Below are 27,253 nucleotides of genomic sequence, written 5' to 3' on the forward strand. Positions count from 1 at the left end.
GATAGGAATGAGTGCCCCCTTGCTTGTTTATGTACCACATAACTGTGGTGTTGTCCGTCTTTAGTAATAGTTGTCCTGGATGCAGAAGGTCCTTGAAAGCTGTTAGGGCATTCTGCACAGCTAGCATCTCTTTTTGATTGATGTGAAGATGCATTTGGTCTGCGGCCCACTTGCCCTGAATACATTTTCCTGCCATGTGTGCTCCCCAGGCATAATCCGAAGCATCTGTTGTGAGTGTCTGCCTGGCTGTGGGTAAAGTGAAAGGCTGTCCCTTGTTGTGGTGACATGCCTGTGCCCACCATTGAAACTCCTTTTGTAGGCAGGGAATAAGTGGTATTACTCTTTCCAAACTGTGACAGTGTTGAGTACAAACACTTTTTAGGTACCATTGTAATTTCCTCATATGCAGTCTGGCATATGGTATTAGTAGTATGCAGGACGCCATGAACCCCAAGGCCTGCAGAATTTTTCTTGCAGGGAGTTGGGTTTTTGTTGCCATCAATTGAAAGTACTGAGTCAGTTGTCTTTGCTTGTCTGGCGTCAGATAAGCCATCTGAGCCATTGTATTTAAGCTGGCACCCAGGAATATTATCTCTTGTGAGGGCACTAGTTTTGACTTCTTTTCTTTTACTGTGTACCCTAGGCAAATTAGCAATCTTTTTACAAACGCCAGATGCTTTAAAAGAATGTCATTGCTCTCTGCTTGAATAAGACAATCGTACAAGTAGGGACATATTTGAATTCCTTTTTGTCTGCAAAATGCAATTACTGGGCCAGGCATTTGTGAAGACCCTGGGTGCAGTAGATAAGCCAAAGGGCAGTGCAGGGAATTGGTAATGCCTTGAGCCTGCTATAAATCTGATGTATCTTCTGCAATTTTGTCTGATTGGGACATGCAGGTATGCCTCTTTGAGGTCCAAGGTAACAAGCCAAGCCTTCTTGCCCAGCATGGGAAGAAGTTGCTGTAGTGTCAACATTTTGAATTTCGGAACATCCAGGTAAGTATTTAGAGTAGATAGGTCCAGTATGGGTCTCCAGTCTTTGTCCTTTCTGGGGACAAAGAAAAGTCTTGAGTAAAATCCTTATCCTTGTTCCTGTTGTGGCACTTTTTGAATAGCTCTCATGTTCATGAGGGCTGTAATTTGTTTTTGTGCCTCTGCCCATTGATTTTGTGGTAGGTCTGGCATTCCTTTTGGCCTTGGTAGAGTGTGAAAGTGGAACCTGTAACCTTGAGACACAATGTTCAGAACCCATTTGTCTTGGGTGATTATATTCCAGTTTTGTGAAAAAAGTGCTAGTTTTCCCCCTAAGGGAGCGGCCAAAAGGTAAGTGCTTGGCATTTGAAGGGGAAAGTCATTGGGACTGTTTCCTATAAGGTTGTGACTTGTCTTCTCCTCCTTTTGGGGTTGAAGCACCCCACTGTCGTGGTCTGTAAGAGCCTTGGGGCTGAGATCTGCCTCTTGGGCATCTGTATCTGCCTCTTTGTGGCCTGTCTGACACTGGAAAGGACCAATTTTTAGAAGGCCAATTTCTGCTAAATTGAGGTGGCGGTACCCATAAGAAATCTTTCACTGTTTGCAAATATTTTGCCTTATCCTCCATTTTCTTTAATACCTCTTCTGCCTTAACACCAAACAAGATGATATGCTGTAAAGGAGCATCCAATAACTTTGCCTTAACATGATCAGGTAAACCTTGTTCTTTTAACCAAGCATGCCTTCGAATCACAGATCCTTTAACTGCGGCTCTACAAGAAGCCTCTAAAGAATCAAAACCACATTGCAAAGTATGATTTCCCACTTGTTCAGCTGCATGCAATAAATCCTGCATTTTCTTATGATCAGGACCTTCTGAGCTTGTAAGCATTTTCTGTTTTAATAGAGTCATTAAATATTGTTGGTATTTAAGCATGTGGAACTGGCAATTTAAAGCCCTTAGTGCTAAAGTTGCAGAAGTGTAAACTTTCTTCCCCCATCTATCTAATGCTCTAGAATCCCTGTCAGAGGGAACTGGATTTTTAGCAGTGGAAGCCTTTACCCCTTTGGGACCCTGGGAAATAGTTTTTGGGTCAGCTGCAGGGTTTTTATAAAGAAATTTGTGAGAGTCAGGGACTCTGTAGTACCTATCTGGCTTGACTGGTGCTGGAGGCAAAGAGTCAGGGGTTAAACTGGATTCAGAGAACACATCATCAACAATATCCAACACAGGCGGAATAGCAAGGGGCCTGTGTTGAGGCAATAAAAGAAAATCTCTGAGCCTTTTCTTGGATTCTGAATAATCCTGGCTCTCCCAATGGAAATGCTCCCTCATGGTATGCAACGTTTCCCCAAGAGAGTAATCCTCAGGAGGAGAGGCTGAAGGGATTGATTCTTCAGCATCAGAGTCCTCATAGGGGGGTAAAGAGTATCCCTGGTCTGAAGAGGAATCAGAAGAAATGGAAACCTGGTCAGAGGAATCATAGTCTGTATCCTGCCTAAGCCTTTTATCAGGAGGGGGATGGGAACCCCTGATTAGAGTAATTAGGTCTTCGGCCATTTTGAGCATCTGTTTTTTAGGCATGGAGGCCTGTCTAGGTGAATGCTGTACTTGTTTCTTTGTCCTTAATGGAGTTTTAGACTTAGTTGCTGTTTTGATGGTAATCTGTGAAGGTCTGAAAACACCCTCAGAAGCCGATGCCTGCTCAGCGGCTCCAGACCCATCTGAGGGGTTAATTTCCGTAGGCCCAATACCTTGAGTTTCCAGAGGCCTAGTAATCTCCACGTGGGAGTCGGAGGCGGCCTGTGGCTCTGAGGTAGCGGGTGTCAGGGGCTGCGAAAGCACCTCACTGAGAACCGGCGAGCCAGCGACTGGCCTAGAAGAGGCTTCATTGTCGGTTTTGGATCTCGGATGCCTGTCCTTATCTTTGTCTTTGCGTTTTTTGTGTATTCCGGTCGTCAGTTGTTCCGATGGCATGGTATAATTGAACCTTCAGCCAAAATAATGGCGAGCAAAATCAAACCGACGTTTAATAATGCGCTTGTTAAATCTAGCACAAAACTGACAACTAGTGACGTCGTGGTCTGGGCCTAGGCATGGAATACAGTAAGAATGAATATCCTTATGAGGTATTTGCTTCCCACAAGAAATGCAATTATTAACTTTTACTAACATCGGTCTGAGGCAAGAAAAAGTTTCCCCAATGGGGTACTTAGCTTTATTGAAGACTTTGGTTCTGAAATTCGACTTTGAAAATCTCAGGAGTCGGCCGACCGGCACTAGCGAACTGCTTTTGCTTCGGGCACCGCGGCAAGAAAGACTGAAGAAAATGGCGTCGGCTGCATCTTATATACCGCTGGCGCAAAGACGTCAGGGAAGAAGCGACAGCAACCGACGTCAGACCAAGACTTTGGAACTCTTGCCTACTGCGGGACCGCCTGAAGGCAGGATAAACCAAGTGTAATGACTGCAGCAGTGAAACACGATGAACATCTTTGAATTCATGAGGTCTCACATATCAGTCAGTACATATGACAATGAGCGGGTTTGTCAGCATGCACACATCACATCCTACTCCACCCAAACACATATCACACATACCTATATATAAGGAGGCCCTCACCAGAGATTTCCCAAACACAAACACAAGCATGCTACACACAACAGTTCCTCAAGAGAACACAATACACACAAACAGCTCATGCACCAATGTCTCACCTGTCAACCAATAACGCAAAACACAAAACCAAACATATTAGTCATAGGTGATTCCATTATGAGATGCACAGATGCCCCTCTCACCAGGCAGGATAAGCTAAAGGTCACAGTCAGCTGTTTGTCCACCATATCACACATGCACTCAACTCTCAACAACAGGTACTGTTATGAGTCCGTCATAGTCCATCTTGGTAAGAACAACTTGAGACAAGCAAGAGGCTGGGCTTTGTAGCGTTGGTGGTATAGTGGTGAGCATAGCTGCCTTCCAAGCAGTTGACCCAGGTTTGATTCCCGGCCAATGCAAGAAATCTGTACATTTAACAAAACATGCTGGAGGGATAGGTTCCTGACCCAAAGACTCCCCATACTCTGGAATAGACTGCCCATACATATCAAGCAGAGCGCCTCACTGGCCCTCTTCAAAAGGAACCTTGATGATTGGATGGGAGATAGGAAATTCACCCCGGCGATCATGTCAGTCGCCCTGCTAGACAGGGGCCTGGAGAAGTAAATATTGTGGGAAGAAATATCCAGGGAATTGTTATGGCTAGGCTTGTATAGGCCCTAGGGCCGATAGCCTAGTACCAACCTATGAACCTCACTCGACTATATGAACAGAGACATGCTTCAACTCTTAGATTATGTGTCTCAGGCAGGTATGTCCCTAGCCTTAAGGAACATTTTACCTTCACCTAGGATGATGCCTAATGACAGAAAATGACTGACGTCAATAACTGGCTTAGTTTCTGGTGTCATTCTAAGGGGATACAGTATCTGTCAGCCTGGGATGACATGATCGACAGGCCTCGAAGTTTTGCCAGAGATGGTCTTCATTTGTCACCTCTGGAATTTCGGCTACTGGCTAAGGCTCTTGCCACCCCCACAATGCCTTTAATAGGCAGTGTCTCAAGGACAAAATTTTCACTGTAAAAACTCCATCTAAAAACAACCTCAAGGTTATGATGCTAAACACTAGGAGTTTTAACATGAAACTGCACTCCTCACCTTGGAAGACACAGACATTTGTGCAGTCACGGACACCTGGTTACACCTCCTTCCCCACATTCAGACTACAAACTGAAGGTGTGAAAACTAAAGGAGGCTGTATATCAACATTCATTAAAGATATACAAACCTCCAGACTGGTTAATGGAGTCCCTCAGGGATCAGTCCTTGGACTGCTCCTTTTTGGCATATATTTCTCAGAAGTCAAGGCCAATGTCAGTGGTCTCTGGCTGACAAAATTTGCAGATAATTGCAAATAAGGAACTGTCACGGAGTCTCACACTGACACAAATGTTCTCCAGGAGGGGCTGCCACAGACAAACAATTGGTATCAGAGCCATGGACTAAAACTAAATGCCAAGAAATGCACAACAGTATCTATCCTTTGTGAAGTCATCCATCCCTGGTAGCCATCATGTTGACAACACAGTTCGAGCTGATCCAGTAGTCAGGGACTTAGGGGCACACATAGATAGCAGTCTAGCCTTTGACCATCATGTGTCTACACTGGTGAGGAAATAATTCTATGTTGCGCAACTTATAAACAAAGGTACGGAATATCCAAGTCCAAGGAAGTCATTGTTCCACTGTATTCGGCATTCATCAGACCTATCATTGAGTACAATGCCCCCTTTGGTATGTACCTAACTAGGCATATCCAACAACTGGAACATACGCAGAGGCTCTACACTAAAACAATACAGGGCATAAGTAAAATGTCCTATGCAGACCGCCTCAAGGCCTTATCCATCTATTCTGTCTCCTACAGGCTTTTGAGTGGAGATATATGCCTGGTATACAGGGCACTGTCAGATCCCACTCTGATGGACTTCCTGCATATCCAAACAGCACCAGAATCACCCATACTAAAGAATTAAACTTTGCCTGTGATATAAACAAGACCTGCTGGAAGGATAGGTATGTACCCCAGAGACTGCAGTGTCTATGGAACAGGTCACCATCCATGACAAACAGAGTTCCTCCCTAACCCAGTTCAAGTGCATCTTGGACAACTGGAAGTTCATCTCTGGTTTGGCACCTATGTCTCTAACGGACACAGGTAACCTGCAAATGGTTCATTTCCCAGGTCCATGTTTACACTTATCAAGGATATCAAAACTTTTCAGAGATTTGGGATGCACAGCTAGGTTTAAAAAGGCCATTGTGGCCGTTAGCCTAGTAAACACCTACAAACCTAAACAGTATGATTTCCTGGAGATACTTTAAGTGCAATTAACTGTTGGTCGGACACTTATCCAAGTCACTGCCAGCTGCAGGACCCCCTCCATGATTCAGGACACCTACTCTGCCTAATTGGATCTACTTGAGTCCATCAAGAGACATCTGAACAGCATGGTTTTGGGACAACTTTAACTATCCATCCATTGACTGGGTAAATTACTTGTGCTCAAACTCACTTGCCCAAAGGTTCCTTGACAGTGTTAACTCCAATACCCTAGACTAGCTGGCTGACACCCCCACACAAGGGGTGCCAACATCCTGGAACTGGTGCTTACCAATATGGGGGACCACTGTATCACTCCTACTGTGAGGTCTTTCCTGGTGAGGTCTCACCACAAATCAGTCTCATTCAAAGTAACTATAACACCTGAGCCCCCCCCCCCCCCCCAAGCAGGAACTAAACTAAAAAAACTTCTCCAAACCAGATTATAACCTCTTACGGGGTGATATAAATAACTTCACTGCACCCCTCCCCCCTTCAGATGGGATTGGCAAGTATGCAGAATTCTACACTAATGCTTTATGCCAACACATGTATAACTGCAATGACTTGGCTGTACCTGACAGGACCAAAACAAGCTCCTAAAGGAAGAGCAAACCTGCCTGGTGGACAACTGCCATTAACAGGTTTTACAACAAGAGGAAGAAACTGCTTTTTAAGTGTAAGAGGGAGTGAGATCTAAACAGGAAACACATCCTCCTCAGCTTAAACAAGCAAATAAGATTTCTTGTGAAGTCCTCCAAAGCAAACCCTGAATCTAAATTAGCTTCCTCAACTAAGGACAACCATAAGGCATTCTTTAGTTACATCCATAACCTAAAAGGAAAGTCCCAGATTTGTGCCAATCTGGGAGTTAATGATACCACATAAACTGAGCCTGTGGACATAGCTAACCTGTTGGCCAACAGAGTCTGTGAAAACTCCACTCCCTAACATCTGTCCCCTACCTTTTATCTCTAAAGAGCAGGTTGTAAATGCCTCTTCTAAGGCCAATACACAGCATCTATGGGACCTGATAATATAGGAGGCCATGTAGAACACAGCCTGTGATAAGAACTGGCAACACCATTGGGTACTCTTTTCAATCACAGTCTAAACACAGGCTTCATCCCAGCTGAATTGAAAATGGCCACTGTTATTCCCTTGCACAAAAGGGGTGCTTCCACTGACCCCGGGAACTACAGACCTATTAGCCTGACTAGCCTTATATGCAAAACCATGCAGTGAAATTATCATGGACCTTCTCAACAAAGATATAGGTAATCTCCAAACACTTGCCCTCACTTAGTTTGGATTTGTCAAAGGGAGATCATACCTGTTAAACCTGGCGGACTTTTTCGAGGCAGTCACCAAGGCCCTGGACGAGGGGAAATCTGTGCATACAGCCTCCTTAGACTTAGCCAAGGATTTTGACACTATCCCCCACTCAGGAATCATTGACAAACTCAACCCTTACATCATTAGATGGATCGCTAACAGGCTCACTGATACAACATGTACAGTCAAATTAGGGGAATCCACCTCCAACAGCAGACCTGTAACCAGTGGTGTTCCACAGGGATCAGTCCTGGGATCTCTACTGTTTGTAATCTATTTTTCTGAAGTACAAGCAAAAACTAAAGGTCTGTAGCAGAGTTTCCTGATGACTGCAAACTGGGAGTGGTCATAGCATCTCCAAATGATGTCAACATCCTACAAAAGGGTCTTGCACAAAGAAATGACTGATACCAAAGTCATGGCCTTAAACTTTTAGTAAGAGCAATGTTCCTGCTAACTACCACATTGATAGAACCACCCTAAGTATGCACTCAGTGGTAAGAGACCTGGGCACAAAGGTTGACAGCAATCTTACCTTTGAGCACCATGTCTCCACAGTGGTAAGAAGGGCATTCTATACTGCTCATCTCATACGCAAGTGCATTGCCTCCAGAAAAAAGTTATAACCTCCTTGCACTCTTTCCTCATCAGGCCAATAATGGAGTACAATGCCCCTTTTGGTATGTACCTTTCCAAGCACCTGCAGCAACTGGAGAAACACAAATGTTCCTCACAAGGAAATTCAAGGTCTTCATCATCTGTCCTATGTGGATCATCTGAAATCACTGTTGCTTTATTCTGTTTCATATAGACTACTCAGAGTCGACCTCTGCCTTGCATATAAGGCAATCTCTGACCATGCTTTATTGGATATGCTGCATATTCGCAAGTCAAATAGTACAAGGGTTACTTGCTCTAAAGACCTGAACCTGGTATATGACATTAACAGAACCTGCTGGAGGGACGGATTTGTCTCCCTGAGGTTACCATAACTTTGCAACAGACTCCCACTTCATGTCAAACAGAGCACCTCATTGGCCCTCTTCAAATGCAATCTGGATGATTGGAAGGGTAGCTGTAAATTCACTTCAGGAGTTCCACCTATGCCCCACTTGGACACGGCATTAGGTGCTGATTGTGGAAATAAGGGTAGAACTTGGCTAGGGCTTGTAAGTGCCCTAGGGCCATTACCCTAGTAAATTCCTATGAACATATAAATTAGAAATATGAAACGGAAGACATCGCTGCAATAATACATCAAGTAGTTGGTTATATTTTCACTGCTCTATGGAAATTCTGAATCATTGCAAATGTCTACCATCGTGGTTTCTGCTTTTGACATTTTCGATTATCCTTATTACCAAATTCAGCAAATATATTCGACTTTCTGATTAAAATTTGTTCGGTTATTCAGCAAAATGATAGTAAACCATATTATCTATCTATATACAGGTGTATACTATATAGACGAAATTTCAAAATCTTGAACGCTCACATGAGCGGAAATCCAGGAAATCAAAATCGCTATTGTGGGGGGCTGTGCCCCCCCTGCTAAATATATATTCCAACTCCAAGATCGCATTACAGTGAGGAAAGGGCACATTTTCCGATCTTTACTGTGATCAAACAATAGCAATGACGAAGAAAGTACAGTTGTGTACACTTACCATAAATGTAGATGTTGGAGTGTATTCACTGTTGCAGTCCTCACATACGGGTTATCCAGCTCCCGGTAGCCCTCAGTTGGCCCGAATACCAAAGTCCTTGGTATATTACGTCGGCTGCCACCGGTTGTAAAACTGATGTCAGAACGTCAGGTATAAAGGGAGGCAGCCGACGCCATTTCCTCAGTTTTTCTTGCATTAACTGTCAGAAGCCCCCAAAAGAAGGTTAACCCAGGAAGGTAGCACCCTGGACACATCATACAAAAAAAAGGAAGTATATAGTCTGTGCCTTAGGAAAAAAGGGGTAATGGAGGGTGGGAAAAGTACAGTTGTGTGCACTTACCATAAATGTAGATGTTTGAGTGTATTCACTGTTGCAGTCATTACATTTGGGTAATCTGCTGGCAGGTTGCCCTCAGTCGGCCTAAATTCCAAAGTCTTGGGTCCTGCGTCGGTTGCTGTCTCCTCTTCCATGACGTCAGGGGTATAAAACAAGCAGCCAACGCCATTTTCTTTAGTTTTTCTTGCCTCAGATGTCAGGTGCCCCCAAAAAAGTAGCAAAAATATATATGAATAAAAACTATATATAGATGCATCAATATAAACTTTACCTTCATCTATAAGCAAATACACCACATAGGTTGTAGAAGATAGAGAAGGAAAGATAAACTCCAGAATGAAAGGGGGATGATGGGTGGGTAAACCTGGCCTGCAACAGTGAATACACTCGAACATCTACATTTATGGTAAGTGTACACAACTGTACTATGTTCTTCATGTTTCGCTGCTGCAGTCATTACATTTGGGTAAAATCCCAAAGCTATTGTTGGGAGGCTGGAGCCAAACCGCATTAGGTGCGGCTATAAGGCCCTGCAGAACTGCAGTGGCAAAGCCTGCCCTGGACTTAGAGTAGAGAGGCAAATGATAATGCTTTGTAAAGGTGTGTACAGAACTCCAAGTAGCAGCCTCTAGAATGTCTTTGGTTGGTACTCCTCTGAGAAAGGCTGCTGAAGTAGCTGCAGCTCTGGTGGAATGAGACCTAATGCCCTTGGGCACAGGTTTGCCATGGTGGAAGTAGCAGAAAGGAATGCAGTGGCTTATCCACTTTGAAATAGTCTGCTTTGAAATAGCCTTTCCTTCTGATCCTGCAGCATATGTCACTAGTAATTGCACAGTTTTTCTTAGAGCTTTAGTCCTGCTCAAGTAGAATCTTGTGTATGTCCAAGGAATGCAGAATTCTTCCCCCCTTGTTCTGCCGATTTGGATAAAAGGTTGGCAGATGAATAGTTTGGTTAAGAGCCACACTGGAAACCACCTTAGGCATAAATGTTGGATTTGTCCTCAGAGACACCCTGTCTGGGTGAAATATGATAAAAGGCTCCACAGCCATGAGGGCCTGCAGCTCTGAGACTCTTCTTGCTGAAGTAATTGCTAGTAGCAGAGCTGTTTTCCATGATAAGAACTTTATAACAGCAGTAGCAGCTGGTTCAAATGGAGGCAGGGTGAGCTTTTCCAACACATAACTGAGGTCCCATGCAGGTATTGGTGATCTTCTAGGAGGCCTTAAATTTTTGGCTCCTCTAAGATACTGCTTTAGTAAAGGATGAGAAAAGAGTGGTGGCTCTGTATTGCAATGAGCCGAAATGGCAGAGGCATGAATTTTAATTGATGAGAAAGATAGGCCTTTGTCAAGCATCTCAGTCAAGTATTGTAATGTCTGAGGAATATTTGGTTCTACTGTATCAGTTCCTTGTGCTTGATTCCAAGCACAGAATCTCTTCCATTTATCAGCATAAGATTTTCTAGTACTAGGCCTTCTGGCTTCCAAAATTACATCCATCACAGCTTTACTGAGAGATGTTGTCTGTATAACTACATGATCAGCCTGATCAGCCATACTGCCAGGTTCAGTGTCTGGAGTTGATTGTGCAGAATCTGATTGTTTTGCTGGGACAGTAGTTGAGGTCTTTGAGGTAAGGTCCAAGCTGGGTATTGAGACAAATTCCTTAGGAGTGGGTACCAGTATTTTCGGGGCCAGTCCGGGGCAGTTAGTATCATCTTTGGTTTCTCTTGTCTGACTTTTAGGAGGACCTTGGGAAGAAGAGGCAGAGGAGGAAAGGCATAAACTGACAGGTTTTTCCAACTGAAGGATAGGGCGTCCACTTTCCATGCTCATCTGTGATAAGTCATTTATGCAGAATCTTTTCAACTGATAATTTTGAGGAGAGGCAAATAGATCCATGTCTGGGCTCCCCCATTTCTTTGTTATCATGCTGAAGACTTGTGGATCTAGTTTCCACTCGTGAGGATCCATAAGGTTTCTGCTTAAATTGTCTGCCAGAGTATTTTTATTTTCCTGGCAGGAATTGAGCTTGAAGATGTATTTGGTAAGTTAAAGCTGTGTCCCACAGTGCCATGGCTAATCTGCAAAGGGGGTATGAGTGCGTGCCCCCCTGCTTGTTTACATACTACATGACGGTGGTGTTGTCCGTCTTTATCAGTAGTTGTCCTGGATGAAGTAAGTCCTTGAAGGCTGTCAGGGCATTTTGAACAGCTAGCATCTCTTTCTGGTTGATATGTAGATGTATTTGTTTTGGGGTCCATATGCCCTGAATGCACGTTCCCTCCATGTGCGCCCTCCAGGCATAATCTGATGCGTCTGTTGTTAAGGTTTGGCTGGCAAGGGGTTAGAGTGAAGGCCCGTCCCATGTTTTGGTGACATGTCTTTACCCACCATAGAAACTCCTGTTGTAGGTAGGGAATGAGAGGAATCATTGTTTCTAGACTGTGACAATGTTGACTCCATAAGCTTTTTAGGTACCATTGAAGTTTCCTCATATGCAGTCTTGCATATGGAATCAGTAGGATGCAGGATGCCATGAAGCCCAAAGCCTGCAGAATTTGTCTTGCAGATAACTGGGTTTGTGTTGCCATCAATTTGAAATAAAAAGTCAGTTGCCTTTGCTTGTCTGGCATGAGGTAAGCAATCTGAGCAGTTGTATTCAAGCTTGCACCCAGGAATGTTATATTTTGGTGGGTACCAGTTGTGATATCTTTTAGTTTATTGTGTACCCTAATGCATGTTAGAAGCCTTTTCACAAACGCCAGGTGTTGAAGAAGAATGTCCTTGTTCTCTGCTTGAATGAGACAGTAGTCCAAGTAAGGATATATTTGTATACTACTTTGTCTGCAAAATGCAATTACTGGTGCCAGGCACTTTGTAAAGACCATGGGCGCAGTACATAAGCCAGTGCAGAGAATTGGTAATGCAGTAAGCCAGCCTTGAATCTGAGGTATCTCCTGCATGATTCCCTTATTGGGACATGCAGGTATGCCTCTTTTAGGTCTAATGTCACCAGCCAAGCATTCTTGTCCAGCATGGGCAAAAGCTACTGCAAAGTCAGCATTTTGAATTTTGGAATGTCCAGGTATGTGTTCAGAATAGATAAATCCAGTATTGGCCACCAGGCCTTGTCCTTTCTGGATACCAAGAACAGTCTTGAGTAAAAACCTTGTCCTTTTTCCTGTTCTGGTACTGTTTGAATGGCCCCCATATCCATGAGGGATGTAACCTGTTTCTGTGCCTCTGCCCATTGATTTTTTGGCAGATCTGGCCAACCGTTTGCCACTGGCAGAGTATGGAAATGGAATCTGCATCCCTGTGATACTATGTTTAGCACCCACTTGTCCTGGGTTATTAACTGCCAATTTTAAGCAAAAGTGGTAATTTTCCCCCTAAGGGTGCTGCCAAAAGATAAGTGCTTGGTGTAGGCAGAGGGAAGTCATTGGGACTGTTTTCTGTAGGTTTGCGCTTTATCTCCTCCAGATTTGGAGGTAGAAGCGCCCCATTGCTTTGACCTGTATGAATCTTGTGCCTGGTATCTGGAACCCTTAGGGCATCTGGATTTGCCCCTTTGAGCTCTGTCTGACACAGGAAAGGACCAATGTTTTGTAGGCCAGTGTCTACTGAATCTTGGTGGTGGCACTTGTAAGAAGTCTTTTACAGTTTGCATAGACTTAGCTTGGTCTTCCATTTTCTTTAAAACCTCTTCTGGCTTAATACCAAACAGAGTGTCATGCTGTAAAGGTGCATCTAGTAATTTAGCTTTAACATGATCAGGCAAATTTTGTTCCTTTAGCCAGGCATGCCTCCTAATCACAGATCCAGTAACTGCGGCCATGCAGGAGGCCTCTAAGGAATCAAAACCACAGTGCAAAGTATGCTTTTCCAACCTGTTCAGCTGCATGCAATAATTCCTGCAAGTCTTTATTTTCTGCACATTCAGAAATCAACATCATTTTCTGTTTCAGCAATCCCATAGCATGCTGTTGATACTTGAGCATATGAAACTGGCAGTTTAAGGCCCTAACGATCAAGGTTGCAGATGTATAAACATTTTTCCCCATCTATCCAGTGCCCTTGAATCTCTAGTCAGAGGGGGTAGGATTTTTTTTACTGTTGAGGCCTTAACTCCCTTTGGACCCTGTGAAATAGTTTCAGGATCAGCAGCAGGGTTTCGAAATAAAAATTTGTGAGAGTCATGGACCCTGTAATATCTGTCAGGCTTGCTGGGAGCCAGAGGTAAGGAGTCAGGGGTCAAGCTGGACTCCGAAAACACATCATCCACAATGTCTAAAGCAGGGTGTATAGCTAAAGGCCTGTGCTGAGGGAGAAGGAGGAAATCCCTGAGCCTCTTTTTTGATTCTGAGAAATATTGACTCTGCCCAGTGAAAATGCTCTCTCAAAGTATGCAAGGTTTCTCCAAATTAATAATCCTCAGGAGGTGATGCAGATGGTACAGACTCCTCTGCATCAGAATCCTCATAGGGAGGTATAGATAATTCCTGATCAGAAGAGGAATCAGAAGAAATAGAAACCTGATCTCAAGATTCATAATTAGTGTCTTGCCTAGGCCTCTTATCTGAAGGGGGATGGAAACCACTGATCAAGGTAATAAGGTCTTCAGCCATTTTGATCACCTGTTTTTTAGGCATAGAGGCCTGTGCACATGGCTCATGCGTCATTTTTTTAGTTTTAGAAGTTGCTTTTGTCTTTGGTGTAGCAGCTGTCGTCGGTTTGGTATAAAAATGTTGAGACCTGAATACACCCTCAGAAGCCGGTGCCTGCTCAGCGGCTCCAGACCCACCCGAGGGAGATACATCCGTGGGTCCAATACTGGGTGTCGGTAGGGGCCTGTGACTCAAAATTAGCGGGTATAAGGGGCTGCAAAAGCACCTCACTGAGTACCGGCGACTGGCTTAGGAGAAGTTTCGTCATTGGTTTTGGACCTCGACACTCTCTCTCTGTCCTTCTCTTTGCATTTTTTATGTACTCCGGTAGTCAGATTGTTATCCGACGACATTTCTGGGTAGTTAAATCTGTTTCCAAAATACTTTGAGGCAAAAATATACCGACGATTAATAGTGCATTGGTTAAATCTAGCACAAAGCCGACAGCCAGGCATGCTGTGATCAGGGCCTAGGCAAGGAATACAGTATAAATGGAAATCCTTATGAGGTATTTGCTTCCCACAAGTAATACAATTAATAACTTTTTCTGACATCGGTATGGAGCAAGAAAAAAGTTTCCCCAACGGGGTACTTGGCTTTAGTGAAGACTTCGGTTCTGAAACTCAAACTCTAATATTTCAGGAGTCGGACGACCGGCACTTGCGAAATGCTTCTGCTTCGGGCACCGTGCGGCAAGAAAGACTAAAGAAAATGGCATCGGCTGCTTGTTTTATACCCCTGACAACCGGACGTCATGGAAGAGGAGACAGCAACCGAAGCAGGACCCAAGACTTTGGAATTCAGGCCGACTGAGGACAACCTGCCAGCAAATTACCTAAATATAATGACTACAACAGTGAAACACAAAGAACATCCAGGACTGCAACAGTGAATACACTCAAACATCTACATTTATGGTAAGTGTACACAACTGCACTATGTTCTTCGTGTTTCACTGTTGCAGTCCTCACATATGGGTTCATAGGTAGGTACTAGGCTATCGGCCCAAGGGCCTATGTAAGCCTAGCCAACAAGGTTCTCTGGCTTATACCCCTCAAGAAAGTTATTTTCCGGTGCCACTGTCGAGCAGAGACACAGAAGTGATCCCCGGGGTGTATTTCCTATTTTCCATCCACTCATCAAGATTTTTCTTGAAGAGTGCTAATGAAGAACTTTGCTTGACATAGACGGGTAGCCTGTTCCAGAGTATGGGAAGTCTCTGGGACAGGAATCTATCCCTCCAACATGTTCTGTTTATTGTGGTGACAAGGTTTAGGTCCCTAAAGCATGTAGCTCGGAGGGATTGGGATTTCTTTAGGTGTAGCATGTCCAACAGCTGTGGGATTGACATAGCTTTATATGTTAGGCAGAGATCACCTGGGTGAGAACCCTTTTATGATGAGGTGTGCCACGTAGAAGGACATCCTGACTACTGTAGCGATGTGACTATCAAAGGAGAGACTACTGTCCACCTGGGTCCCAAGGTCTCATCACACATTCGGTGCTGAGTAGATTGCTGCCTATGTGGTAGTTCAAGGGTGCAGAGTTTTACCAAAGGGGATAACACTGCACTTTTTGGCATTGAGCTCGAGGCCATGGCTCTGACACCAGGCATCTGTCTCAGCGAGGCCCTTCTGTAGGATGTCCACATCATTTGGGGACTTGACTATGGCTCCTAGTTTGCAGTCATCTGCAAACTCCGTTAGCCAGAGGCCTTTTGTGTTAGCCTGAACTTCAGAGAAGTAGATACCAAACAGGAGAGGTCCCAGGACAGAACTCTGTGGTACTCCACTTGTCACTGCTTTGAGGTCAGATTTGGAGACTGCAACTTTTACAGTGTGGGTTCTGTCAGTGAGCCAGTTGGCAACCCATCTTGTGATGTAGGGATTTATACCTAAGTTTAGTGAGTTTAGCTATAATTCCAGAATGGGGGATGGTGTCGAAAGCCTTGGCGAGGTCAAGATAGCCTGTGTGAACCACCTTACCCTCATCTATGGCTTTGGTGACTGCCTCAAAGAAGTCAATCAGGTTCAGGAGGCATGATCTGCCTTTCACAAATCCGAACTGGGTGGGATCCAGAGTTTGGAGGTTACCAATGTCTTTGTTTATGAGTTCCATGATGACACGTTTCATGGCCTTGCAGACCAGGCTCGTCAGGCTAATAGGTCAATAGTTCCCGGGATCAGTGGTGGCTCCCCTTTGTGGAGTGGGATAACTGTTGCTGTGTGCCATTCAGTGGGCACAAAGCCTGATGAGAGGCTATTATTGAACATGGTGCTTAAGTGGGGAGCTAGTTCGTTCTGAAGTTCGCATAAAATGCAGCCTGGGATGTTATCCAGTCCCATAGATGCTGTGTTTTTGGCTTTAGAGAGTGCAGCTTTTACCTGCATAGTTGTGAACACAGGGATTCTGCATTCTTACTGTATAGATATGGGCCCTTTAGGGGGTGAGGGGTGGGTTAATTCCCAAAACCTAGGAAAAAGACAAAGGGTGGAGGAAGGATCACAGATTAAGGGTTGGTAAGAAGGCCCTGCAAAACTGCAGTGGCAAAACCAGCCCTGGATTTAGAAAACAAAGGTAGAATGTAATGCTTTGTGAAAGTATGGACAGAAGACCAAGTAGCTGCTTCTAGAATGTCCTTAGTAGGCACACCTCTCAGAAGACTGCAGAGGTAGAGGCTGCTCTAGTAGAATGGGTCCTAATACCCTGAGGGGGGACCTTCTCATGTTGCAGGTAACAAAAGTGAATACGATGAGCAATCCATTTGGAGATGGTTTGTTTTGAAATAGCTTTACCCTGAGCACCAGGAGCAAAACTAACCAACAGCTGTTCAGATTTTCAAAAGGATTTTAGTCCTGTCTAAGTAAAATCTCAGCTGTCTATGCACATCAAGAGAGTGCAGAATCCTTTCCCCTTTGTTTTGGGGATTGTTGAAAAATGTAGGCAGGTGAATAGACTGGTTTAGGGTTAAACTGGAAACTACCTTGGGCATGAGGAAGGAATTAGTTCTCAGAGAAACTCGATCTGAATGAAAAATAATGAAAGGTTCTACTGCCATTAAGGTTTGCAGCTCAGATACCCTTCTAGCTGAAGTAATGGCTAAAAGGAAAGCAGTCTTCCAGGATAGAAACTTCAAATCTGCAGAGGCAGCTGGTTCGAAGGGAGGCAGAGTAAGTTTTTCCAGGACAAAATTAAGATCTCAAGCAAGAGTAGGAGCTCTTCTGGGAGGTCTAAGATTACTAGCTCCCCTCAGGAACTGTTTCATCAAGGGGTGAGAAAAAATGGGTTGCTCAAAAGAACAATGAGCTGAAATAGCTGAAGCATGAATTTTGATTGAAGAAAAAGAAAGTGCACCATTAAGCAAACCCGCTAGGTAGTCAAGAATGAGGGAAAGAGAAGGGTCTTCTCCTTTAGCCAGCATCCAAGAGCAAAATCTCTTCCATTTATATGCATAGGATATTCTGGTGCTAGGCCTCCTGGCCTCATGAAGAACTTCAACCACCTGTTGGGAAAGATTTAAAGCATTAGCCAGGCAGTTAAATGCAGAGTGTGAAGATGAAGATGAAGGAACTTTCCCCCTCCCTGAACCAACAGATCTGGTACCAGGGGAAGATGCCAAGGCTGAGCCTGGGAAAGTCTGTGAAGGAGGGGATACCAGTGCTGCCTGGGCCAGTCTGGAGCTATCAGAATAGCCTTTGGTTTTTCGTTCCGTATCTTTAGGAGCACTCTGGGAAGAAGAGGCAGAGGAGGGAATGCATAAACTGAGAGATGTGTCCATGGGAAGGACAACGCGTCCACCCTCCAAGCTTTGCTGTGAAACTCCATGGTGCAGAAGGCTGGAAGGAGATGACTGGTGTGAGAGGAGAAAAGATCCACTTGTGGGGCGCCCCAATGATGAGTGATGCGATGGAAAATGTCCTTGTTCAGTTCCCACTCGTGAGGATCCAGAACATGTCTGCTCAAATGATCCGCCAAGGAGTTTAGCCTCCCTGGGAGATACTGGGCCATTAGATGTAAGCCCATGGATGCTGCTATGGACCACAGTCTCATGCTTTGTCTGCAAAAGGGGTTAGAGTGAGTCTCCCCTTGCTTGCTGATGTACCACATGACTGTGGTATTGTCTGTCCTGATCAGCAGAGTCCCAGGGTAGAGTAGGTCCTTGAAAGCCAGCAAGGCCTGCTGCACTGCCATCAATTCTTTTAAGTTTATGTGCAGATGAAGCTGCTGGTTGCTCCAAGTCCCCTCTATGCCCCTGCCTTCAAGATGAGCCCCCCATGCAACATCTGAGGCATCTGTGGTGAGAGTCTGGCTGGCAGGCAGTGGGTGGAAAGGCAGACCCTTGTTTTGAGAAAAGGCTGTCGCCCACCAGAGGAACTCCATTTGTAGACAGGGAATCAGGGGAAGAATCAAGTCTAAGTCCTGTGTGTGTTGACACCAAAGATTCTTGAGGTACCATTGAAGTTTTCTCATATGCAGCCTTGCATATGGGATCATCAAAATACATGAAGCCATGAACCCCAGTGCTTGCAGGAATTGCCTTGCAGCGAGATGGGTCATGCTTGCCAAGTTCATGAAGTAAGCCGAAAGATGATCTTGCTTCTGTTGAGGGAGGAATACCATCTGGGTGGCTGTATTCAGACTCGCTCCCAGGAAAACAATCTCCCTTGTAGGAATCAACTTTGACTTCTTTTCGGTGAGTGTGTTCTTCACAAAATCCAAATCCTTTTCTAGTTGTTCTGGGGAGTTTGCTTGAATGAGACAGTCTTCCAGGTAAGGATAAATTTGAATGTTTCTCTGTCTGCAAAAAGTAATGGCTGGAGCCAGGCACTTTGAAAAAACTCTTGGAGCAGTAGATAAGCCAAAGGGCAGTGCAGAGAATTGAATGTGTTGCTCCCCAGTCCTGAAGCGAAGGAACTGCCTGCAACTTTCCCTTATTGGGATGTGCAGATAAGCCTCCTTTTGATCCAAAGTTACCAGCCATGAATCCTTGCCCAGCACTGGTAGTAACTGTTGAAGGGTGAGCATCTTGAATTTGGGAATCACCAGAAAAGTGTTTAGAACAGACAGATCCAGAATAGGGTGTCAGGTGCCCCCTTTCTTGGGTACCAGAAAAAGTCTTGAATAAAAACCTAGTCCTGCCTGATTTGCAGGAACTGGCTCTGTAGCCTGCATAATCAGTAAAGACGAAATTTGAGTTTTTACCTCTGCCCTGAGAGTTCTGGGTATGTCTGGGTACCCTTGTAAAACAGGGGAGGTGTGAAAGCAAAACTTATAACCTTGGTTTACTATATTAAGCACCCATTTGTCGTCTGTGATGGTAGACCATACCTCTGTGAACCTGGCTAACCTTCTACCCAAAGGAAACCCAGGGCCCGCAGAGGTAGGCACAAGAAAACTGGAGTCATTGAGAATGTTTGCTTTGGGGGGCTGGCTTAGAACTCCCTGATTTAGCAGAAGAAGAATGCCACTGCTTAGCCCTTTGAGGAGCAGAAGGCTGCCTCTGGAAGATCTGAAACCCTTTGCTTGGCAGAAGGCTGCCCTCTGGAAGATCTAAAACCCCTAGGCCTAGAGCGATGCTGTTTGCCAGGATCAGGGAAAGACCAATTCTTGAAAGGATAATGCCTACTAAACCAAGGAGGCTGAACCTGAATTTACAGCTTTAATAGATTTTGCCTTATCCTCCAACTTCTTCAGTACCTCCCTCAGCCTTATTACCAAGAAAAATGTCCTTGTGCAAAGGAACATCTTGCAATTTAGACTTAACAGATTCAGAAAGAGGCTGCTGCCTGAGCCAAGCATGCCTTCTAATTACAGAACCAGTGGCTGCTGCTCTGCAGGAAGCTTCCAAAGTGTCAAAACCACAATGAAGTGAATGCTGATTAACTAAAGTGGCAGAATTCATGGAAGGAATATCTCCAAGTTTAGACTTAATAGCCTCCAATGTATGCTGCTGATACTTAAGCATGTGAAAAAGACAATTCACGGATCTAATAGCAAGAGTTGCAGAGGTATAGACTTTTTTACTCCACCTGTCCAAGGCCCTAGACTCCTTATCAGAAGGCACAGGGTTTTTAGCAATAGTAGCCTTAACGCCCATGGGGCCTTGAGAAATAATTTCTGGATCAGCAGTAGGGTTTTTAAAAAAGAATTGATGAGATTCAGGAACCCTATAATACCTATTTGGTTTTCTGGGGGCAGGAGGAACAGAATTAGGAGTTAAAGAATTTTCCATGAAAACATCATTCACAACTTCCAAAACTAGAAGTATAGCCACAGGCTTCTTATGCTGAGGCAAATCCAAAAATTCCCCTGATTCTTTTCTTAGACTGTGGAAAATCCTGACATTCCCATTTAAAATGCTCCCTAAGGGTATTCAAAGTATCCCCAAATGAAAAATCTTCTGGAGGGGAGTCAGAAGGGATAGAGTCCTCAGCATCAGAATCCTCACAGCCAAGAAAAGTTGAGAATGTCCTTCACCAGCAGACACAGTGGAAACCTCAGAATCTGAAACAGACAAAACATCAGGAGATAATTCCCTAGCCCTCTTTGAAGGGGGGGGGGTGAGAACCCCTAATCAGGGAAAGAAGATCACCAGCCATCTTTACCAACTGGGACTGAGGCACAGGAGGGGAGGCCGATGCCTGCTTGTGAGTAGGTTTGTGGCTGGAAGGTTTACTATCAATCCGGAGGAACTCGGGAGGTCAAGCAACTGCAGAAGTCTGAACTAAGGTAGTTGGTCTCATTCTGGTCTCATGTCGAAAAGAAGAGGCGTCAGAAGCCGGTGCCTGCAAAGTGGCTCCAGATCCATCTGAGGCGGCAACAGGCGGAGGGTCTGAAGATGAAATAGCAGCCTGCGGCATGGAGGAATCTGTAAAGGTCTCAACAGAGGCTTGCAGCTGAAAATCTGCGGACTGCAGGGGCTGCGAAAGTGCCTCACTGACTACCGCTGCACTGACGACCAATTTCACCGGTGATTCTTCGGCAGATTTAACCCTAGGCCTGTCGCGGTCCTTGTCTTTGCGCTTCCTACATGTATCCAAAGTCAGGAGACCAGAAGACGCCATACCGACGAACTTAGGCCAGACTCCGAAATGCTTATACAAAATCTTAGCTCTACGGCGTATGGTACGTGGGTTAAAGGAAGCACAGAGAACACAGTTAGGGACATCGTGCTCAAGGCTCAAACAAGTTATACAATAGGAATGGAAATCACGGTGCGGAATCTGTTTTCCACAGGCAAGACAGTTATTAACTTAATCTGACATTTGTTAAAGCAAGAAAAGAGGATCCCCAACACGGGTACTTATCTGAAGGCGTCTTCAACTTGGTAGTCGGAAAGCAAAACGAAGGTAACGGCCGACCGGCACTAGTGCGAATTGCATCTGCTTCGGGCTCCGCGGCAAGAAAGACTGAGGAAATGGTGTCTGCTGCCTCCCTTTATACCCGACGTTCTGACATCAATTTTACGACCGGCGGCAGCTGTCATATACCAAGGACTTTGGTATTCGGGCCAACTTAGGGCTACCGGGGGCCGGATAACCCATATGCGAGGACTGCAACAATGAAACATGAAGAACATCGGCATTTTCGACTTCTAAGCCATTCGAGATTTTGATTTTTCGATCTAATAAGGACCCTCTATATAATATATATCTTTTATCAGATATGCTACAAGTAAGGGATTATTAGACTAACCTTGCTCCTTATTTATTTGTTTGTTAGCGTATAGTCAGTTATATCCCAAGCCAAATGCACAAACAGTACAATATGCACAAGAAATATGGACAGTACATGTAGATGGCATGGAAAAAAAAGAAACTGTTCCATGACTGAACTAAAATTCAACATAATAAAACCAATAAAATCTTCCATGATAAATATGAAGCATTTGTCAGTAAAATAACCTTGTGGTAATAAAGCCAATTAAAAAAACTTTCAATACAAGTATGAATAATTTCTCAGTGCTGAAGGCTGACTTGTACTGGAGCTCAAATGCAGCAAAAAAAAAAGTTTTGTTCTTATCATAACATTCCATCTGAGTTGTTGCTTCATTTGTCTTCAACCTGTGGGTTTCAAATTCATCCTCGGATGTGACTCAGCCGTATACTCCACCCTTGGAGCAGAAAACTGAGCTCCTCCTCTCCTACCCTTCTTGCCCCACTCTCCCTCCACCCCTCAGATCGATTTGCTGCTGATAGTAAAACAACCGTTACGTAAACACAACTAAGCATCAGCCACATCTTAAATAGAATACATCAGGGGCTCAGATGACACAGTAGTGGGAGTGTACTTCTGCCAGACCCTCCCAGGATCTGAGGAAGGGGGAAGGTTGAAGACCAATGAAGCAACAACTCAGATGAACATTATGGTAAGAACATAACTTTTTTATTTGAAGTTGTTTTCATTTGGTCTTCAACCTGTGGGACAAAGTCCCCAGCTGCATGAGTGGCACTCATTGAAGGATATTCTGGAGAATGGCAGAGCCAAAGGAGGCCCTACTCCTGGAACAAACATACAATTTGTAATGGGTTATAAAGGTGTGAGAGGAAGACCAAGTAGCTGCTGAGCAAATGTCATTAACAGGCACTCTGGACCAAAAGGCAGCTGAAGTAGACACAGATCTAGTGGAATGGGCCTTGATCTGATTTGGTAGAGGAATTCCTTTATAAGAATACACCAATGCAATATATTTTGAGATCCAATTAGCTAAAGTCACCTTAGTGATTAGTCTTCCTAATATGGAACTAGCAAAGGAGACAAAAAGTTGATTTGATTTTCTGAAGTTTTTTGTCCTATCCAAGTAAAAATATAACTGTCTGTGAACATCAAGTAGATGAAGCTTGTATTCTCCCTTGTTTTGGAAACTGGGGAAGAAGACTGGGAGATTAATCACTTGGTTGATGTTGACCTCTGAAGCAACCTTGGGCATAAAGGAAGGATTAGAGTGAAGACTTACTCTGTCCTTGTGGAAAACAAGATAAGGAGGTTTTAATGGAGAAGGCATGAATTTCCAAAGAAGGCGGCCGCCTTCCAAGACAAGAACTGCAAATCAACTGTGGCAACTGGTTCAAAGGGAACAGAAACCAGAGCTTGTAACACCAAAGTGTGGCCCCAAGGGGGCGTAGGATCCTTGACCAGAGGTGAAAGTAGAAAGGTGCCCCTCAAAAAAGCCTTACCTATTTTCATGGACATCAAAGATGTAGAGTCTTCATCAATATGAAAATTAGAGATGGCTGCCAACTGAACCTTGACTGTGGAGAAGCTAGCTCCAACGTTAAAAATGTGAGCCAAGAAATCGGGAATAGCTGGAACAGGAGCTGTGAAAGGGTTTAACTGATGCTGATGCACCCAAATAGAAAATCTATTCCATTTGCTGGAGTAAATTCTCCTGGTAGAGGCCTTATGAGCTGCACAGGAGAGGATAGCTTGGGAGTTCTAGCCATTAACAGAAGTGGAGTAGCCAAGCAGTTACCTTCAAGCTGAGAACATCTGGATGTTGACTGCCCGAAGGGTGGGGCATAAAATCAAGAACTGGATCAACAGTCCAAGGAGGGCACACAAGGTGAGACCACAGGAAGGGGAACCAAACTTGTTGAGACCAGAACGGGGCAATGAGGATGACTTTGCACTTCAACCTCTGAGCTTTGTGGAGGAATTTGGGCATCAGAGGAAGAGGAGGGCAGGCATAAAGAAGACCAGGGGGCCAAGCACGGATCCGAGCATCTCTGGGGGGCTCCCCCGGAGGGAATCTGGGCAAAAGACAAACGGCACTTGGCATTGGAAGGAGACATGAAGAGATCGCAGCAAGAGTGACCCCATTTCTGAAAGATCATGTTTGCCACTGAAAGGTTGAGAGACCACACGTGAGGCATCAGAACAGTTATGCTGTGCTTGCAAACTAGAATGTTTGACTGCCCTGAAATGTGCATTGCTATAAGAAATCGGTTGGAAGAGATCGCCCACTCCCACAATCTCATGGCTTTTAGACATAGGGAGGATAAGACTTGTTCCTCCCTGCTTACTGATGTACCAGACAACAGACATGTTGTCTGGATGGCAATTGTCCCCATGAGAAAAGAGGCATGAAGAGCTTGCAACACTATAAGGACTGGCCTCATCTCCAAGACATTTATAGGCAAATTGGTGTCTACAGGGGACCAAGTGCCTTGGACTGCTCAACCCAGCCAATGCTTTCCCCACAAGCTGGGAGGCATCCGTGGTCACCGTGGCCTTGGGAAGAGAGGTAATGAATGGTCATTCTAAGTACAGATCCTGAGATCGAAGTCACCACAGGAGAGACTCGTTGCAGATTCGAGATAGTTTTATGGGATAGTCCACGGGCAGTTTGAGGAAGGACCATTGGCCTGCTAGGCCACTCTCATGTGAAGGCGAGCCATCAGTAAAAGAATTATGGTAGCCACCATTGACCCCAACACTCTGAGGATGGGAAAGGCAGGGGAGGATGAACGGAAAGAATCTGAATTACTTGCAGCTGGAGGGACTGAATTTTGTCCTCAGGAAGGAAGGCCATACACTGTGTCATGTCCAGTTGAGCCCCGATAAAGTTAATGATATGGACAAGATCCAGTGTGGACTTTGAAAGACTGATGGTTATGCCCAAGGTCGAAGCAAGGTGAAAGAGACAATCCCTGGCTTGCAAAAATCAATGCTTGGTGGAAGCGGTGAGGAGCCAATCATCGAGATAAGGAAACATGCACAATCCGAGCAGTCTCAGGTGAGCTGCAACTACTGCTATCATGTAAAATGAACTGAAAGTGATTGGCTCCCAGACGGAAGCAGAGGAACCTTCTGGAGCATCTGTCCATCTTGATGTGGTAATATGCATCCTGAAGGTCTACTGAGCACATCCAATCGTCCTTCGGCAGAAAGGGCAGAAGGGACTGTATTGTGACCATTCAGAATTTCATTTTAACGACCAACTTGCTTAGGGAAGTGAGATCCACAATTGGTATGAAGTACCTCGTTTTCTTTGGCACCAAAAAGAATCTTGAATAGATGCCCGATCTGAACTGGTCTTGGGGAACAGGTTAGATTACTTTTTTCCAGCAGCTTTGCGATTTCCAGGGCTGCTGCCTCCCTTTGATGGGTGGCACATCGGGGAGGTTTCAAGTCGGGCTTGGGATTTCAAGAACAGGATGGTGTAACCTCTGGATATTATCTTTAACACCCAATGATTTATTACTTATTTACCGGGAAATTCCGACTGGATGCAGGTTCTTTTTCAGCGGATGCCCGGGGAGAAAAGCTCCACATCATGTACATGATAAACAGAAATACAAAGTTGCAGCAATAGTAAACAACATTACAGGTTGTTGGCTTTAATACAATAACAAGATAGTGATTATCAACAGTATATACAGTAAATGTTGCAAGGTAAGATAGTTTCTTGTCATTAATAATATTAGTAACAAAGTTGTCGGACAAGATTTTAAAGTATGTAAAGACAGCTAGCTAATTCTGACTGTGGTTAGTAGTGGCGGTAGTATAGCTGGGTTAAGAGTCTAGGTGGGGGTGTTAGTCTGGATTAGAACAAGGACAAAGTCAGTGCAAATTTAAGAGGAAGTTGAACGCGGTCTTGAAAAGGCTGCTGGAAGGTAGAGTAGTTATAGAGGGTGGAAGATTGTTCCAAAGTTTAGATATGGTACATGAAGCTATGGCTTCTCCTGCAGAGTTTTTGGGTTTGATAACAGTGAGTTGATTTTTGTTGCTTCATCTTAGGGGCATAGTGGAGTGATAGGATTGAAGAAGGGTTTGAAGGGAAGGGATGCTATGGGGGTGGTTAAGACGTTTATGAGTGAGGATGAGTTGATAAAGTGAAGGAGTTGTGGGAGTTCTAGCTAGTTTAGTTCTTTAAGGGAGATACAATGATGGTTGCAGTAGGAGGTTCCAGTGGCAAATTTAGCAATTTTGTTGTAACAAGCATCCAGGTTGTGTAGGTCTGTCTAAGGTTGGTAAGTATGGGGGATGCATAAAGTAGGGTGGAGGATTAGCTGGGAATTGGCTATGGAGATTCTAGCCGCCTTGGTTAGGAATTGGTGGCTTCGATATAATGCACCAAGTTTTTTGTGAATTTTTTTTTATTGTGAGAGATATGTGGGTGTCAAATCTAAGTTTGTTGTCTATTTCCACACTGACTAATTTTGTGTGTTCTGATGGAGAGATGATTATATTGTCTTTGGCAAGAATGTTTAAGTGGGGAGTGTTTTGGGTGGCTTTAGAAGGTTGGAACAGGAGACTTTTGTCTTACTTGGGTTGAATAGGAGCTGAGCATTGAATAGCAAGCTTTCTACAAAAGAGAATGATTTCTGTGTGATTTGTTGTAGTTCTGGTAGAGTGGGGGCACAGCAGATGAGAGTAGAGTCATATGCCTACTGTATAAGAGATGCTTGTGTGGTGGCAGTATGCAGGTTGTTAGTGAAAAGTGAGAATAGCAGAGGGCCAAGGATAGACCCTTGAGGAACTCCGAGAGTAACTGGGAGGTAAGGTGATAGGTTATCGTCCCAGATTACTGATTGCTGGCATCCGTTTAGATAGCTTTGGAACCAGTTGCAGGCTGATTGTGAGAAGTAGAGGTTGGGGAGAGTAGAGAGTAGTAGCTCATGAGATACCATGTCAAAGGCCTTTGAGAGATCTAGAAATACGGCAGTAGAGAAGAGGCCATTGTTTGTGATGAAGTACAGTGTTGGTGAAGGAGAGCAGAGCGGAGGCAGTGCTGTGATATGGCCTGAAACCATGCTGGATTTTGGAGAGGAGATTATTAGCTAGGAGGAAGTTGGAGACCTGGGTGTCGATACATTTTTCAAGTATCTTGGAGAGAGGGGAGAGGATAGCAATGGGGCGGTAAATGGAGAGGTCAGTGGAGGGGGTGCCTTTGTGGAAGGAAATGATGTGGGATATTTTCCATATCTAGGGAATACAGCCTTCTGTTATGGAACGGTTGATTAGAAATGAAACTGGGTTGGCTAGTGTATCAGCTGCAATTTTCAAGTATTCACAGGGGAGGTTATCAGCTGCGAGTTTGGTGGGTTTAAGTTTTGACAATAGTCTTTTTATGTTGGAGGTAGGTACTGAGGTAAAGAAGAAAAGAGGAGTGGGGGGTTTAGGGTTAGGAGTTGGGGGGGAGCTGTTGTAGTGAAGTGTTGTTTGTTTAGAGATGTTACAGTTTCAGTGAAGTATTTGTTGAATGATTCATCGATACTGCTGGCGGAGGGGGAAATGGATGGCTGGGGGGGTATCAATCTTCCCTGGGTGGAAGACAGTGTTAATAGTGGACCAGAATTGCATAGGGTTGTGGTTGGTA

The 27,253-nt window shown here is 44.5% G+C and overlaps 1 protein-coding gene and 1 non-coding gene across 5 annotated transcripts in view; one reads left to right on the forward strand and one right to left on the reverse strand.

The window, feature by feature from the left end:
• Positions 1–27,253, reverse strand: part of PHKB (phosphorylase kinase regulatory subunit beta) — a 3,137,540-nt gene that overhangs the window by 2,064,332 nt on the left and 1,045,955 nt on the right. The gene's annotated exons all lie outside the window — the stretch shown is intronic.
• On the forward strand, positions 3,925–3,996 carry TRNAG-UCC. Its single transcript has one exon. It is a non-coding gene; the product is annotated as a tRNA-Gly (tRNA).

The sequence above is a fragment of the Protopterus annectens genome, chromosome 8.part1, assembly GCF_019279795.1.
Source record: "Protopterus annectens isolate FY-2018-M chromosome 8.part1, PAN1.0, whole genome shotgun sequence".
Classification (NCBI taxonomy): Eukaryota; Metazoa; Chordata; order Ceratodontiformes; family Protopteridae; genus Protopterus; species Protopterus annectens.